This window comes from Mercenaria mercenaria, chromosome 19 (assembly GCF_021730395.1).
Source record: "Mercenaria mercenaria strain notata chromosome 19, MADL_Memer_1, whole genome shotgun sequence".
Taxonomy (NCBI): domain Eukaryota; kingdom Metazoa; phylum Mollusca; class Bivalvia; order Venerida; family Veneridae; genus Mercenaria; species Mercenaria mercenaria.
This window is the reverse complement of record NC_069379.1, coordinates 23,246,178-23,262,106: the sequence shown is the minus strand read 5'-3', so window position 1 is coordinate 23,262,106 and position 15,929 is coordinate 23,246,178. Positions and strand designations below refer to the sequence as shown.

Below are 15,929 nucleotides of genomic sequence, written 5' to 3'. Positions count from 1 at the left end.
AAGGTTGGTCTTTTTTACATCATAATAGTATTTAGTACCTGCATAACGAACTTTAATTTTTCAGAGTTATGTCAACCCCAATATCATCTGTCGTACGGAGTGTTGGCTTACACCATAGGTCAAAACTGACATATTCCAAGACAATTTTGATAAAGCATTCAGGGTGATTAACTAAATAGCTAAGGTGTTCGGGTTCTTATTGTCACTTCCAAGGAATTCACCAGACATCATAACTTATTATTCTATATCATAGATAAAAGTCTCTCTGAAAAAGGATCTGAGATATCAGTGTAGGTGCCTACAATTAACCGCATAGAACTGATGATAACGACCCCAAAATAGTCTTATAAAACTATGGTTACTAGGTGACTACAATCTACCGGACATATTGGTCATCTAATTCACCGAAGTCTGAATGTAAGTTTGAAGAACTGTATGATATTACATGATCCATATCCCTGTCAGAAACGAGACTGCTCTGCTAATGCATTACTCTGTATTACTAAAACTCTTCCAACTTGGGAACCTGTCAACGTGATATAGTCTTCCGTTCACTATTATCATTAATCACTAAGCTTAGACCAATGGAATGGAATGTAAGCTTAGACCAATGGAAATGACTATAAATATAATTTTAATAATAATGCTTGATGTTAACGAGTGGAATGTATTAACCGTTTATATCAGTACTAAAAACGCTTCTTCCAAAATAGGCAGCTTTTCCAATTATTTAACAAGATAAACCGGAACTAAACATTATTGTTTGTGTTTGAAATGCCATAACGTCTTTCCTTAAATGCGTACGATCAAGTGCAAAACTGGCAATGTTTACTTGTCAGTGTTTATAGTTTAATAGTGCCCCTGTAAACATGAAGTCATTGGGCCAACGACGGAAAACCGTCAAAGGATAATCGTTGTTGGGCCACTGTTGGCCCAACAATGATTAATAAGTATTGTAAATACAGCTGTTGGGCCAACGTTGAACCAACTTTAAATTTCAGTCACAGATATCTCTGCATTGGCCCGATATTGATTTTCAGGGAAAGACTTATACAGAGAAAACATCGTTGGCCCAACGTTGGGCCAACGTTGGTCCATTAGAAGTAATAATATAATATAATTGTATATTTTACAGGTCACTGTTTTATCACAAGCCCCCACAGGTATACACAGGTTGTGTAGCTGTAACATGCAATATTTAATTAATTTTTCAATATTTAAACACTTTTCTGCACCATTTCGTAATCAGTTAAATTTGGGCTAATTAAACTAAAAACTTATCTGCAGCTGTAATGATATTTTGAACTATTTCAAATCTACTACCTTGAAAAAATTGTGAAAAAAGTATTGAAAAAAACCCTTACTAACGCTATAACAAATATCTAATTTTATACAATCATAAAATGTTTACAATAAATCTGTTGAATATTCCAGAGCATGAACTCTCGTTAACCGGAGTTATGTAAGAAATCCCAGAAAATGTGGTTAATTTTACTCTCTAGGCCAGATTTCTAGCTTTTTAGACATGTGAAGTAAAGGAAACTATTATTCATGTGATAGGTTTAACAAAAACCCGGTCTTCCAGCTATAAACTGTAAGTAGAATTTTTTTTTAAATATTTTTTGATAAAGTTATGGAATCTTATACAGAATTTCTTTTTATGTCCTGTATGCATGTTATATCCATATGACTTGAACATATGTTAAATACTAATATCTAAAGCTGGCGGATGGTATTTGTGTTGAGTATTAAATTCTGTAAATAAAATAACTCATTTTCTTGTTAATTCTAACATATTTTTCTCGGTTAAATACAGACAAAAATTAATTTCATACATTAGTTATTGTTATCAATTTGACGTAGATGGTTTAATCAACATTATGATTTTTGTTTTTTACAGGATGCTGTTCAAGGGAGTAATAATGGAGTGCCTAGCACTGTGGTGCACAGGAAAAAATAAAAATATAAAATGCTGCAACTTCAGTGAGAAAAGAAAACAAACCAACAGAACTTGGATATATAATGAGTTAATATACAGACAGTAATTCACTTTAGTAGGATTTAATTAGTGACTGCAATAAGAAAAAATATTTAGATTTATAAAAGACTGGAAACAGTATTTTACATGTTGTAGTGTTGAAATATTCTGTTATATTTCTTCTGGAAAATTGCAAACAAACTTTAAATAAATGTTAGATTTCTTTTTTTTTTTAAATGTTAACAAAATCACAACTATTTGAAAATAAAACATGTATTAAACAATGCTAGTTTTAGTCTTTTTTCAATTTCGTAATCGTTGGGATAGCGTTGGCATCCATCTTTGGCCAACAAAGAAACAGAGTTGGCCCAACGTTGGACCAACCGTGATAGACGAAAAAATGCTGTTGGCCCAATGGAGGGCCAACGATGAGTGTAGGATATCAGTTGTTGGCCCAATGGAGGGCCAACGATGAGTGTAGGATATCAGTTGTTGGCCCAATGGAGGGCCAACGATGAGTGTAGGATACCAGTCGTTGGGCCAACGGTGTACCAACCGTTGGGACAACGTTGCGCCAATTAGCAAAATGGCGTTGGGCCAACGTCGGAAATCTTTGTTGGGCCAACGAAGAGTCTGCCGTTGGCCCAACGTTGGGCCAACGCATGTCTGCTATCTGGGGCGTGTCCAAACATTTATTTATCAACAGTAATTGTGCAATACTTTCGTATTTATCAAAAAAGATGTCATGCTTAGATATCTGAAGGCATTAACTGATTTTTGCTTAATTCTAATAAAGGTGAACACTAATACCCTATGTACAATTATATAATTAGTACATGGTATGTCTCTATGAATTTAACTTCAACTCAAATATTTGCGTGTATAAATCCTTCAATTGTACAGAGTACATCCAAACAATAAATAGATTTAATGGTAATTTATTCTTTAAACAAACAAGAGATCACTTTACATCGCGGTATTGGAATGAGATAAGAGGTTAGCCTTTGTGCAGTATAAACATGATTTAGTATATACTATACTATATGGCGCGGTATGTAGTTTCCATTGATAATCAATGATCTTATAAATTTTTGGAAAAACATTGCAAGAAGGAACATAGTTATTTGATAAAAAATCTAATTGGTATACTTTCGTGAAGTACACGCGTGTAAAATAACGTGAAGTAAACATACGTCTTAAATAAGTGTTATTGATACAAACTAATGGGCTAATATATCTCTGAATTGAGAAATCGGACCAGTTAATATATCATTTAGTTGAGAATTCAGATATATCACCCAGTTGAGGAATTGGATATATCATTGAATTAAGGAATCGGATGTATCACCGAGTTGAGGAATCGGATATATCATTCAACATATCACTGAGCCGAGGAATCAGATATATCCCCAAGTTTGGGAATCGTATATATATATTATTGAGTTGCAGAATGGGATCAGCTGGAATATATCACTGAATTGAGGAATCTATCACTGAGTTAAGGAATAGGACCAGTTAATATATCACTGACCTTATGATTCGGATGAAGCATCTTTTATTGTTAAACATGTGCGAGTAATAAACACGAAATAATAAGGTAAGTGAATAGTTATGCCAATATGTTTAGATTTTCTACATGTGACTTTTCATATTTTTTCAGTGACTTTTGAATGCTTCAAGAATTTTTGTAATTCAATTTGTTATACAGACAGACAGACAAAGAGTGTTCTAGGAATATATATATATATATATATATATATATATATATATATATAGAGAGAGAGAGAGAGAGAGAGAGAGAGAGAGAGAGCAACGTCACTGCAAAATGTATTGTTTATACATGTTTTGCTGAATTTACCAATTTTGCTAATTGTGAAACAAATTATACAGTTCGACGATCTCTTCGTTCTCATTTGTTGTTAATGATTCACCAAGGAAACAGGTTCTTATTTTTTACCAACTAGTGAAGATCAATAGTTTTCTATTAGCATTAATTTGAACGTGAATGATTCAAAGGTAAGAAATGGAGTTAAAACGTAGACATGAGATTAGATCAATATTATCATACATTCAGTGTTTGTTTAATATCTATAACATGTCATAGCAATTTACAGTGATGATAAAAGACCAAAATATTTGCTTTACATGACAGTTGTATGGTATTTTCTTCTTTATATAAGAAAAACATTTGCTCCAAACAGTAAGGCGAGTCTGTTTGGTTTAAACATATTTTATTTGTTCAAGTCATTACATGAATAATCTACAATAACAGTGATAAGGGAATTGCACAGAAAGCTAATTAGCTTACGGTTGTCCTTTTCCCTGTATATTCTGGATATGTGCTATAACCGAGGAAATAGTGTAGCTTTGACGCGTATGACATTTATACTATTGTCTACATGTAGCTTAATTTTGAAAAAAAAAAATGTATCGTTTGCGACATTGTCCATGATGAACGCAACCACGTTGCTAACTAAAGATATCCTGGGCGATTGCTAAAGAGCGTTAAAACTGAGCTGAAACAATTCCCAAAAGAATAAAAAAATTCTTTCTGAGTATAAATAATCCGTTCATAATTAGCAATCAAAAATTGCAATTATTTCCATTGCTAGTGATTCTCAAAATTACCTTTCATCAGGAAAGACTTTATTTCTATATACATATTTGCAAAATTTATACAATACATGACTCTTTCATACATGTGTTGTGATAGATGATTGCCGCTTTGGTATAGCTTATACTTGACAAAGGAGCAATACATTTACAAAAAATCGAGAAACTATGTTACAGAATATGAACATTAATTCTAGAAGTTTCCAAGAGACACCCAATTGGGTGTTTATTCTCAGGGAAGATAGAAGCATGCTAATTAATAATGCTAATTAGAAGTCTCTAAGTAGCAATATGTATGCCTTATGAAGAGTTAAAATAAATGAATGGTATGATAATATCAGTACCATAAGGGATAGTGAGATTTAAACTTATAATGCTCAACAGCTGTTTAACAGAAGCATTTGCTGGGAAAAGTCCATCCCACATTTGGGTAAGTCATAATCCTGTAAATGACATATGTCAAACTACACATATGTAGAATATTAGTGTAGCCGTTTGTGACGGCCGCTAAAAATGATTTATGAAAAAATCAATGATAAAGCAAAACCGGAACTAAACATTATTGTTTGTGTTTGAAACGCCATGACGTCTTTCCTGTTTACTAACATTACTATAGTACATGTGTATTTTAAATACGTTTACTTCAAGAAAGTGATTCTTCCTATTATTTATTGGATATGGTATGCAAGAAAGATTCATTCACGGGTTCTGTATGCGCTGGTGGAAATTTCCTGTTCTCGGCTGCCGAGTTACCGCCTAAACAGTTACCCTCGAGCCACATATTCCCAGACTCGAATAATCTCGATCACTGAAGCTATTTTAACCTCTCTCTTTTCCGAATACTATTATACTGTCGGAGAACAAGTGCTTTCAATTTCATGAAATTCATTCCACTGTCTTAAGTAAGAATACTTTCCTTGTACTTTGCAGGCATTTTAAGGTGCTGGTGTTAGGAAATTTAAATGTATTTCAGCAGTATAATGTAATTACACCATGAAACTGGCGCTAGACGCCATGCTACTAAATATCGGAAATAAAGACAAAAAAGAACTAAACAAGAATTTTCTCGTAAGCATTACACTGGATTCATTGAAATGTTTGACTTGGTGATTGATATTAGTGGACTGTAAAGGATATTTTATAAAACGAAAATGAGTTTTAACTTTTTTTCAGGTATGCGGACAAAGTACGCCGTACCAGTGTTTTATCTGGTATTATTGCTTGTCAAAGGGACGTTACTCCGTAAGTGTTTACACCTTCACTCAAAAGTATTTCTGGAGGCGGGAAATATGTTTTCTGAAAGGCTGAGTAAAAGTGTATTTTGATATGGTACTTGTTGTCCTCTGTTTCAGCAAGCACTGTACAGTAAATGGAATATAACAGGGGAAATATTGATATCTCCACTGTCTTCTCAATGCTTTGATCTATATATAATTATGTACATTCGCTGTCTCCTGTTCATGTTGTCACATTACGAATGCTTCATTTGAATTCAATTTAGGTCAGTTTAACAATTACTGACATAAGTTACATTTCTTTTGATATTAAAGTTGATGATTTTACACCCGTCTTACAAGAATTCATGCTTTTTATTTTGCAGATTTGTGTGACTATGTTTTACTGTCTTTTGTACACTGACTTTTTTTCCATTGAAATGAAAAAAAAATTACATCCATATTATTTATAATTCGTTTACCAATGTATTATTTTTATAGATATAATTCATCATATTAATACATATCGAACATATTGATATAAATACATATGACATAATAAAACATGAAAAATAATAACTAGTGAATTACCATTTTTTATAGAATCAAGTAACGATGTTGAAGTGCAGGACGGACAGACGAATGGAAGAGATAATGAAAGGTAAAGACTGGCATCAGTCGTAAGTCATTAAATGTAAAGCACCTGGCCATAAAATCTATCCTCTCTAATACCACTTTCTGAAAAAACAAAAACAATATCTCTTGCCTCTGTCTCTATATGAGCCTAGAGAAAAAATGTTTTTCAGAAAAAATATCAGTGTAAAGATGAAGAAATTAATATTATTACAGATTATTCGATCTCAACAGACTTTGTAAGTCTATGAAAGGTATAACCCTGTCAGAACGTTCTATATTGATTTAAATATAATGTAAACACTTTCTAAGGCCATCTGGCCAGAATTAATTGTGCTCTTCTGTGTGTGGTCAGTGATATTAAAGCCATGTAATGAACGTTTACGGCATCTTACATAAGGTAGGTCGATTGACAGGGAACTGTGTCCGAGGAACTGGTCGCTTACATAAGGGAGGTCGATTGACAGGGAACTGTGTCCGAGGAACTGGTCGCTTACATAAGGGAGGTCAGTTGACAGGGAACTGTGTCCGAGGAACTGGTCGCTTACATAAGGGAGGTCGATTGACAGGGAACTGTGTCCGAGGAACTGGTCGCTTACATAAGGGAGGTCGATTGACAGGGAACTGTGTCCGAGGAACTGGTCGCTTACATAAGGGAGGTCGATTGACAGGGAACTGTGTCCGAGGAACTGGTCGCTTACATAAGGGAGGTCGATTGACAGGGAACTGTGTCCGAGGAACTGGTCGCTTACATAAGGGAGGTCGATTGACAGGGAACTGTGTCCGAGGAACTGGTCGCTTACATAAGGGAGGTCGATTTACAGGGAACTGTGTCCGAGGAACTGGTCGCGTACATAAGGGAGGTCGATTGACAGGGAACTGTGTCTGAGGAACTGGTCGCTTGACAGGGAACTGTGTCTGAGGAACTGGTCGCTTACATAAGGGAGGTCGATTGACAGGGAACTGTGTCTGAGGAACTGGTCGCTTACATAAGGGAGGTCGATTGACAGGGAACTGTGTCCGAGGAACTGGTCGCTTACATAAGGGAGGTCAGTTGACATGGAACTGTGTCTGAGGAACTGGTCGCTTACATAAGGGAGATCGATTGACAGGGAACTGTGTCTGAGGAACTGGTCGCTTACATAAGGGAGGTCGATTGACAGGGAACTGTGTCTGAGGAACTGGTCGCTTACATAAGGGAGGTCGATTGACAGGGAACTGTGTCTGAGGAACTGGTCACTTACATAAGGGAGGTCGATTTACAAGGAACTGTGTCTGAGGAACTGGTCGCTTACATAAGGGAGGTCAGTTGACAGGGAACTGTGTCTGAGGAACTGGTCGCTTACATAAGGGAGGTCGATTTACAGGGAACTGTGTCTGAGGAACTGGTCGCTTACATAAGGGAGGTCAATTGACAGGGAACTGTGTCTGAGGAACTGGTCGCTTACATAAGGGAGGTCAATTGACAGGGAACTGTGTCTGAGGAACTGGTCGCTTGACAGGGAACTGTGTCTGAGGAACTGGTCGCTTGACAGGGAACTGTGTCTGAGGAACTGGTCGCTTACATAAGGGAGGTCGCTTGACAGGGAACTGTGTCTGAGGAACTGGTCGCTTACATAAGGGAGGTCGATTGACAGGGAACTGTGTCTGAGGAACTGGTCGCTTACATAAGGGAGGTCGATTGACAGGGAACTGTGTCTGAGGAACTGGTCGCGTACATAAGGGAGGTCGATTGACAGGGAACTGTGTCTGAGGAACTGGTCGCTTACATAAGGGAGGTCGGTTGACAGGGAACTGTGTCTGAGGAACTGGTCGCTTACATAAGGGAGGTCGATTGACAGGGAACTGTGTCTGAGGAACTGGTCGCTTACATAAGGGAGGTCGATTGACAGGGAACTGTGTCTGAGGAACTGGTCGCTTACATAAGGGAGGTCAGTTGACGGGGAACTGTGTCTGAGGAACTGGTCGCTTACATAAGGGAGGTCGATTTACAGGGAACAGTGTCTGAGGAACTGGTCGCTTACATAAGGGAGGTCAGTTGACAGGGAACTGTGTCCGAGGAACTGGTCGCTTACATAAGGGAGGTCAATTGACAGGGAACTGTGCCTGAGGAACTGGTCGCTTACATAAGGGAGGTCGATTGACAGGGAACTGTGTCTGAGGAACTGGTCGCGTACATAAGGGATGTCGATTGACAGGGAACTGTGTACGAGGAACTGGTCGCTTACATAAGGGAGGTCAGTTGACAGGGAACTGTGTCTGAGGAACTGGTCGCTTACATAAGGGAGGTCGATTGACAGGGAACTGTGTCCGAGGAACTGGTCGCTTACATAAGGGAGGTCAGTTGACATGGAACTGTGTCTGAGGAACTGGTCGCTTACATAAGGGAGGTCGATTGACAGGGAACTGTGTCTGAGGAACTGGTCGCTTACATAAGGGAGGTCGATTGACAGGGAACTGTGTCTGAGGAACTGGTCGCTTACATAAGGGAGGTCGATTGACAGGGAACTGTGTCTGAGGAACTGGTCGCATACATAAGGGAGGTCGATTTACAAGGAACTGTGTCTGAGGAACTGGTCGCTTACATAAGGGAGGTCAGTTGACAGGGAACTGTGTCTGAGGAACTGGACGCTTACATAAGGGAGGTCGATTGACAGGGAACTGTGTCTGAGGAACTGGTCGCTTACATAAGGGAGGTCAGTTGACAGGGAACTGTGTCTGAGGAACTGGTCGCTTACATAAGGGAGGTCGATTGACAGGGAACTGTGTCTGAGGAACTGGTCGCTTACATAAGGGAGGTCGATTGACAGGGAACTGTGTCTGAGGAACTGGTCGCTTACATAAGGGAGGTCAGTTGACAGGGAACTGTGTCTGAGGAACTGGTCGCTTACATAAGGGAGGTCAATTGACAGGGAACTGTGTCTGAGGAACTGGTCGCTTACATAAGGGAGGTCAATTGACAGGGAACTATGTCTAGAGAACTGGCCGTCTTATATATACAATATTCAATAATCAACTCTGTCAATTAAGTTCAAAGTTCTTAATTTTTCTATATTATAAACGTACTCATTGTCCATAGAAAATAATAACACATCTACATATATCATTACAGTACCGCGATAACTGCCATCATTGTTACAGCAGTAATATGTGCGCTGGCGGCCATACTCTGTATTGGTGCGTGTGCCTTTTGTTGTTATCAGAAGTGTTGCATAGGTAAGAACAAATTGTTTCTATCTTTTTAATTTCAAAGATGTACTGTGCTCATCTTACTCATTCTATCTTTACATATTGATTTAAATCAATGCAAAAGTTTCATTAAATAGTTAAAATAACTTTAAAGTTAGAAATAAAAACTGTGTTTACAGAGCTGCGGTCACAATCAAATGTTATCTGATAACAGCCATTTGTTAAAAAAGTGACATTTGATATGCATACTGCATTTACTTATACATGTACATGTGTTGCATTTTAAAACTTAACTTACTGAACTTTTTAGGCACACAAACATGTTTATTTTATATTTATTCTGAAACATCGAAAATTTACAAAAATATAGTTTTAAGGAAATAGAAAATAAAATGATAAAAAATATCAAAACATGTGTGAATATCACGGTTTAATGTGAAAGTAAAATAACATAACATGAAGGTCACTCATTGTCTTCAGTATATTTTATATGTGTGTTTAAGTATGCTTTGCTTCTTTTTCTTAATATGTTTATTTAATTTCCTTGCTGTCAGATGTTATTTTCTGCCCGGTACCAGCTCAGCTCCTATGTTTGTATATACTAGCTAATTTTTAAAACTTTGCACTGTCATATTGTCTGGTAGTAAACTTGTTGTAGGCCGATGTACAGTTCGTTTTCGTAAACATCATGTTTGTAAACATTAAAGATTGCGTTTTGTAACCTTAACTCAGGGTTCCATATTTTAATTTGTCTTGTATAAGAAAAACGTGAGCTCAAGCTAAAACAAAACATAATAAAAAAGTAGAAAGATCATTTTGCAAGTAGAGAAAATTTGGTTTGAAAACGTGTAAACACGTATGACCTAGTAATCGAACTGTATGTTGTGTCTTTATTATTGTTTAGTCATGCATATGTAAGTTTCAGCGAAACCCATATGTTATCGTTCATGCATGCATATATTTGAAGTTCGGTTAGATTCAGTTACGCCTTTTTGAAAGTCTTGAAGTGGTTTCATTTTAAATGAGCCAGCATAGTTGGTTGAGAGTACTATTTCTGTTTGTATGTATAGTTCTTTTCTAAACTGTATTATATACTGTATCGTGGAATGTTAGTAATGACCTGGTCAGATATTATGTATGTTGCAATTTGTTTGTTTCAGATACTTGATATTAAGTGGCATTTTACTCATTTCATAATTAACTTTAGCGCAATTGATAGTTCACAAGTTTTAGTGATATTTAAACCAATCGTAAGTCGTAAGTTGATATTCATGTATCATTTTTTTCAGAGGGACTCAGCATTTAAGACAACAACATAGACATACAAACGTTAGTGAAGAACTAATAGAATGCACAGGCGTTTTTTTTTTTCGTTTTTCTTTCTTTTACAATTGCTAGTCAATAATTGCCATATAATTAGATGCCTGGATGGACATACGCTGTTAGAAGACAGTGGCATGAACGTTTTATTGTGGAGTTTAGAAATCGCCTTGAGACGCTCACAATCAAGCACATGTAATAGCTATGTCTGATTAAAATTGCCATATTTTGATGTCCGAACTGCCGTCATCTCCACATTTTTGCACGTATAGCTCAAATTTCTTTTATGCATATATGTGTGTCAGTCTAAGTTTATTTATTTAAAGTTGTAGTCCTACATTGGCTTCACCTCCATGTAAGTCGTTTTGACTTTAGATTGATAGTAAAAACTACAAAAGAGAAGAAATAATCCGAAACAATGTTAGTCCTATTAATTAGTTTTGGAAACAAGGGATCTTTCTGGCTCCCCGTGGTTTTATAGCCTTGTGTCTAACCATTGGATCAGAGATCGCCTTATATATTGTATATACAATAGTATCAATTTTGTTCGAGCACGATTGTGTTTAGTACATCGAAATCATGATGGTGTATTGACAAATTATTTGATAATTATAACGTCATAATTGTTATACATTTGAAATAAAATATATTCTTGTAACAGTTTGTGTTGCGTTATTTTAAAAATGAAATTAAACGACAAATGCCACACAAGTTCCGAAAGGTTAAAGAAAGGTAACTTAGTTTGTTGATGAACCACTTGGTGTAATAGATGAATTTACACTCGGCCCGTTCCTTAGTAACGGAAGTTAAATTTTGCCCTAAGTAGGGCAAAAAGACATGAGCACAGAATGTAAACCATGTTAAAGTTATATCACATTTCAATTAATTTGGTCAATGTGAATCTGTATTATCATAAATTACCAGTGATCTAAGAAGAAAAATGTAATTATATAATCCTTTTCAAGTTCCACAACTGCATTGCTTTGACTGATGCATATTATAACTGATAATAAGGAATTCATAATTTACAGGCAATAAACTATTCTTCAGTCATATTGATCTTTCACTGGTACAAATTTAGGTTAAAGGAAAATGGAAAACTGATATAATCCATTAATTTAAAAATTGTGTTTTTATGGACATTCATTTGACAAAACTTACAACCTGTCGCAGTTTGCTTACATGATAATATCACTAAAAATTGAACTTAAAAATGAAAAGTTTAATCAATAGTAGTAGAAGTAGTCATTTCTTTCCGTTTATGGATTTTAAAGATTCAAAAGAAATTTCGATTAAAGTTTTATGGGATCTTCTTATAGATTTTATTTACATTTTAGGTATTGTGTGATATTTTTACTTTTGATTTAAGAAATACACCCGATACGTGAGTGCGTACTAATCATGGCATTATAGTGACTGAAAGGCAATAGTCAGTAAGTCACATTAACGACATCTTTTATGCTTCAGTAACTTTTTTACTCGGTCTTACTAGGTGACATCTTCGAAATCACAAACAAGTTCAATGTTATGGTCTTGATCACAAATGTGACATTTTCTTTATCATGTCAGTAGCATAATAACTGTTCTATAGCTGTATACTAAATATAGACATATGTCTTGAATGATATATATATATAGTCATAATGATATTTTGAAAGTGTGTTACCACCAACCATCTGTTTTGAATAAATACTTGCACACATATAACATGGATTAATGAGTCACAGATTGTTACGCGCATACCTAGAAAAATACATTTTACATAAAAGATTAAGAAAGAATAAGGTTTTCGTATAATGTTTTTGCTTCAAATACATGCCAAAATGCACCATTTTCCGTTCTCACATTGAAAATATAATCAAGGGGAGGATACCCCGACCCCCACCCCTCATTACGTCTGTGTGCTATGAAGAATGCCCCAGCTACGCGCTTGTAAGAGTCGTTTTTCAGTTGGGTAGTGACTGTTATATCAAAGGGTATATTTGCTATACATGCTACACTATTATATGTGCCATGTTCCCCTGTTGGTACTTAAAAAATAAGTTTCTGGCCGTTAGTCACAACACTTCCGGTCTTGGCAATGTTGAACACGAGACACTGACTGGGCAACCTCATGATGCATATTCTTTAAACATATGACATATAGAAAAATAGTCCTAGAATATTTAACGCACGTCGTTTATTAGGACTGGTTGCATGACTTCTTATTTACAGCAGTGACGTAAATAACTGAATGGAGGTAATATGACAGAGCGACATTTCTTGCTCATTGCATATATTAGTATAAACAGTTGTTTTTCATATACATTGCTACAGGTTAACTTAATTGATGACATAGATGAAATCTTAACATTGGTCCTGGCAATTTCTTCTTTATATTACCACCTTTTCTTTACCCAATTATTCAATTTCTGTCTGTTCCTTTATGCTTCTTTAACAAAATGCTTATAATAATCGTTTCCTGGAGGTATCTATGTGTGGCATATTTCTACTCGTATTTCTTATTTAGAAATACGCTGCTTTTATTCTTCTACTATGTTATTTAATGGTTTTAAAATGTTAGATTATTGTAACGTGTCACCTTCAGTGGCTGGGCTAGCGCATTCACAAACTTTTTAAAAAAAGTTTTCATGCAATTCAAGAAAGGGTAAACTACTAAGGATATATAAAGATGTTTAAAATATCTTTACCAGTTTTGGGATTTCCTGAAGTCCAGTTTAAATGCAAGAACCAAATGGAGAGTTGATTTAGATGAGACATCAAACATGAAGCTTTGGTCACTATTGCATCATTTCACACATGTACGTTTTTAGAAAACGTCTTACATGGTATGGATATTTTTCAAATATTTTACCTTGACATTATTTGCGATATAAGCATCTTCTTTTGTAAGCATCTTAACCAAATTGCATATTAAAGTTTGGCTACCATTTTGATGACGCCACTTTAGTATATCTACTGGCCTCTGTCGTAGTTAGATTTGTTTTCTTCCTTAGCCAAGAAATGATTAGGTACGTATCGCCATACTGAGCGGGACCGCAGTCGGACAGACCTTGAACTCGTTTATTACGTTTGCTTTTTTCATTTGTATCCTTGACGTCTGTTTACAAGGTCTTTACACGGAATGACAGGACGCAATTCTTTAGAGAATTAAAGCACTTTGAATTTAGTTGAGTTTACAATTTTATGAGAATTTGGATTGATGGCCCGATAATTCAGTAAAAGAGCGTCCGCATGGAACGCTCTATTTTCATTCGGGCTCTAAATTTTCCATTTTCTTTAAGTCGTTTGAATAAATAGAAGCCTTAATGCGGAATTTGATCTTAGAGACAAAAATATTCATGGAATTAAATATTAAATTTAAACTGTGTAGAAAAAGGAAGCACTGTCTGAGAGTTATTGTATTTTACTTTCACAAAACACGTTTGAACAGGCTCGAGTGTCAGGGGGGATGATAAGAATTATATTGCATTGATAAATGATTTGTTTGTGTTTTCTACGAAATAACAACCTTCAGACTACAGGGATGTAGCTGAAACTGAATGCAAGGCTTTAATGCTCAGAAAATGATGTAAATATCATGAGTTTAACATTCCCTTCTTCCCGTGCACACACTGTTTGAGGCACCTGTATAATATAATGATGTAGGACACTTTTAAATCGAATATCCCATATACGTCTTGCATGTACAGGCTTAATCAAACCGAGCCTGCAACATTTTCATTTATGTCGTGTTGGGCGTTTTGTGGTTTCCACTTTTTTCTATTTGTATCAACTGCATTTCTAAGGAGAATGAAACACGATTTAACATGCATGCTGCCTTTTTACTAAAACTGCGCCCGCTCACTAGGTAAAACTGACTTATTACTAACTTCGATACTATAGTTGCGCCCGCTCACTAGGTAAAGCTGTTGAACGTACTTCGAATTATTATGATCATGATAAGTATATATACGAATTTTGCCATAACTCCAAAATGTATACTAGTCAACAAAGACATGCTAAGTTTCATGATACTTTTACAAATATACCAAATATGAAACTGATACCTTGCATAGGGAAAGCAGCGGCGTCTTCATTACGTCAACTTCGTTAAGGGTATTTCCCATATCTTCTTTTTTCAACTAAAACAGTTTTCTGCAAAATGTTTCTTACACCTTTAAATCATTTCGCAGTTTCGCCATCGTGATCTCGCCCTTCGCGCTTCATGCATCGCTTTCTCTAGCGATATGCGAAGCGCGAGATAACGATGGCGAAACTGCGAAATGGTGATTTCGCGCTGAGAGAACTTAGCGTATCACCTGCGCAAAATGAGCGAAGCATGAAGCGCGAAATCACGATGGCGAAGTGCAAGATCACGATGGCGAAGAAAAATTACGAAAAATTCTCAAATTCGCGCTTTGTCATCGTGATCTCGTGCTTCGCCTTCATGGTTACCAGCTTAACCATCGTGATCTCGAGCTTCGCGTAACACCCTTAAATGATGGAGGAGCATGAAACGCGAAATCACGATTGCGAAGCGCGAGATCACAATGGCGAAGTACAAAAGTATGAAAATTTCCGGCTTTAACATTAGCATTGGGTACATATCATACCATCAATATTGAGTCAGAAAACAAATATTAAAAACGTAGCGTGATTGTTGATATATCTGAACGACATCTAAAACCAAGTATTACACTGAAATATTGATTTGATAATTTTTAAAAATGTTGTTTAAGGTCTTCTGAAATATAATACATATAATTGAATTACCTATTAGGTCATTAAAAATACGTAATCACAAATTATATAGAAGGAGCATATTTATCTGATTGTGAATAAGTTGTCGAATATTGTAATACGAGTACCGTATGACTTGTACCGGTGTCAGACCTGGGCAATATGCGTAGGATCTAACTAGGTGTAATTATTTGATTTCTATTGGATTTTATTTTCTACAACATTGGGACCATGGAATAATTGATAATTGCATACATTCA

At 36.0% G+C, this 15,929-nt stretch overlaps 1 long non-coding RNA gene across 1 annotated transcript; it reads left to right on the top strand.

Annotated features, from left to right (window-relative positions):
- Positions 1 to 2,896: 2,896 nt before the first annotated feature.
- LOC128551136 (uncharacterized) lies at positions 2,897 to 11,607 on the top strand. Its single transcript, XR_008368645.1, has 5 exons — positions 2,897 to 3,575; positions 5,765 to 5,833; positions 6,409 to 6,466; positions 9,551 to 9,654; positions 10,917 to 11,607. It is a non-coding gene; the product is annotated as an uncharacterized LOC128551136 (long non-coding RNA).
- The last annotated feature ends 4,322 nt before the right edge of the window (positions 11,608 to 15,929 follow it).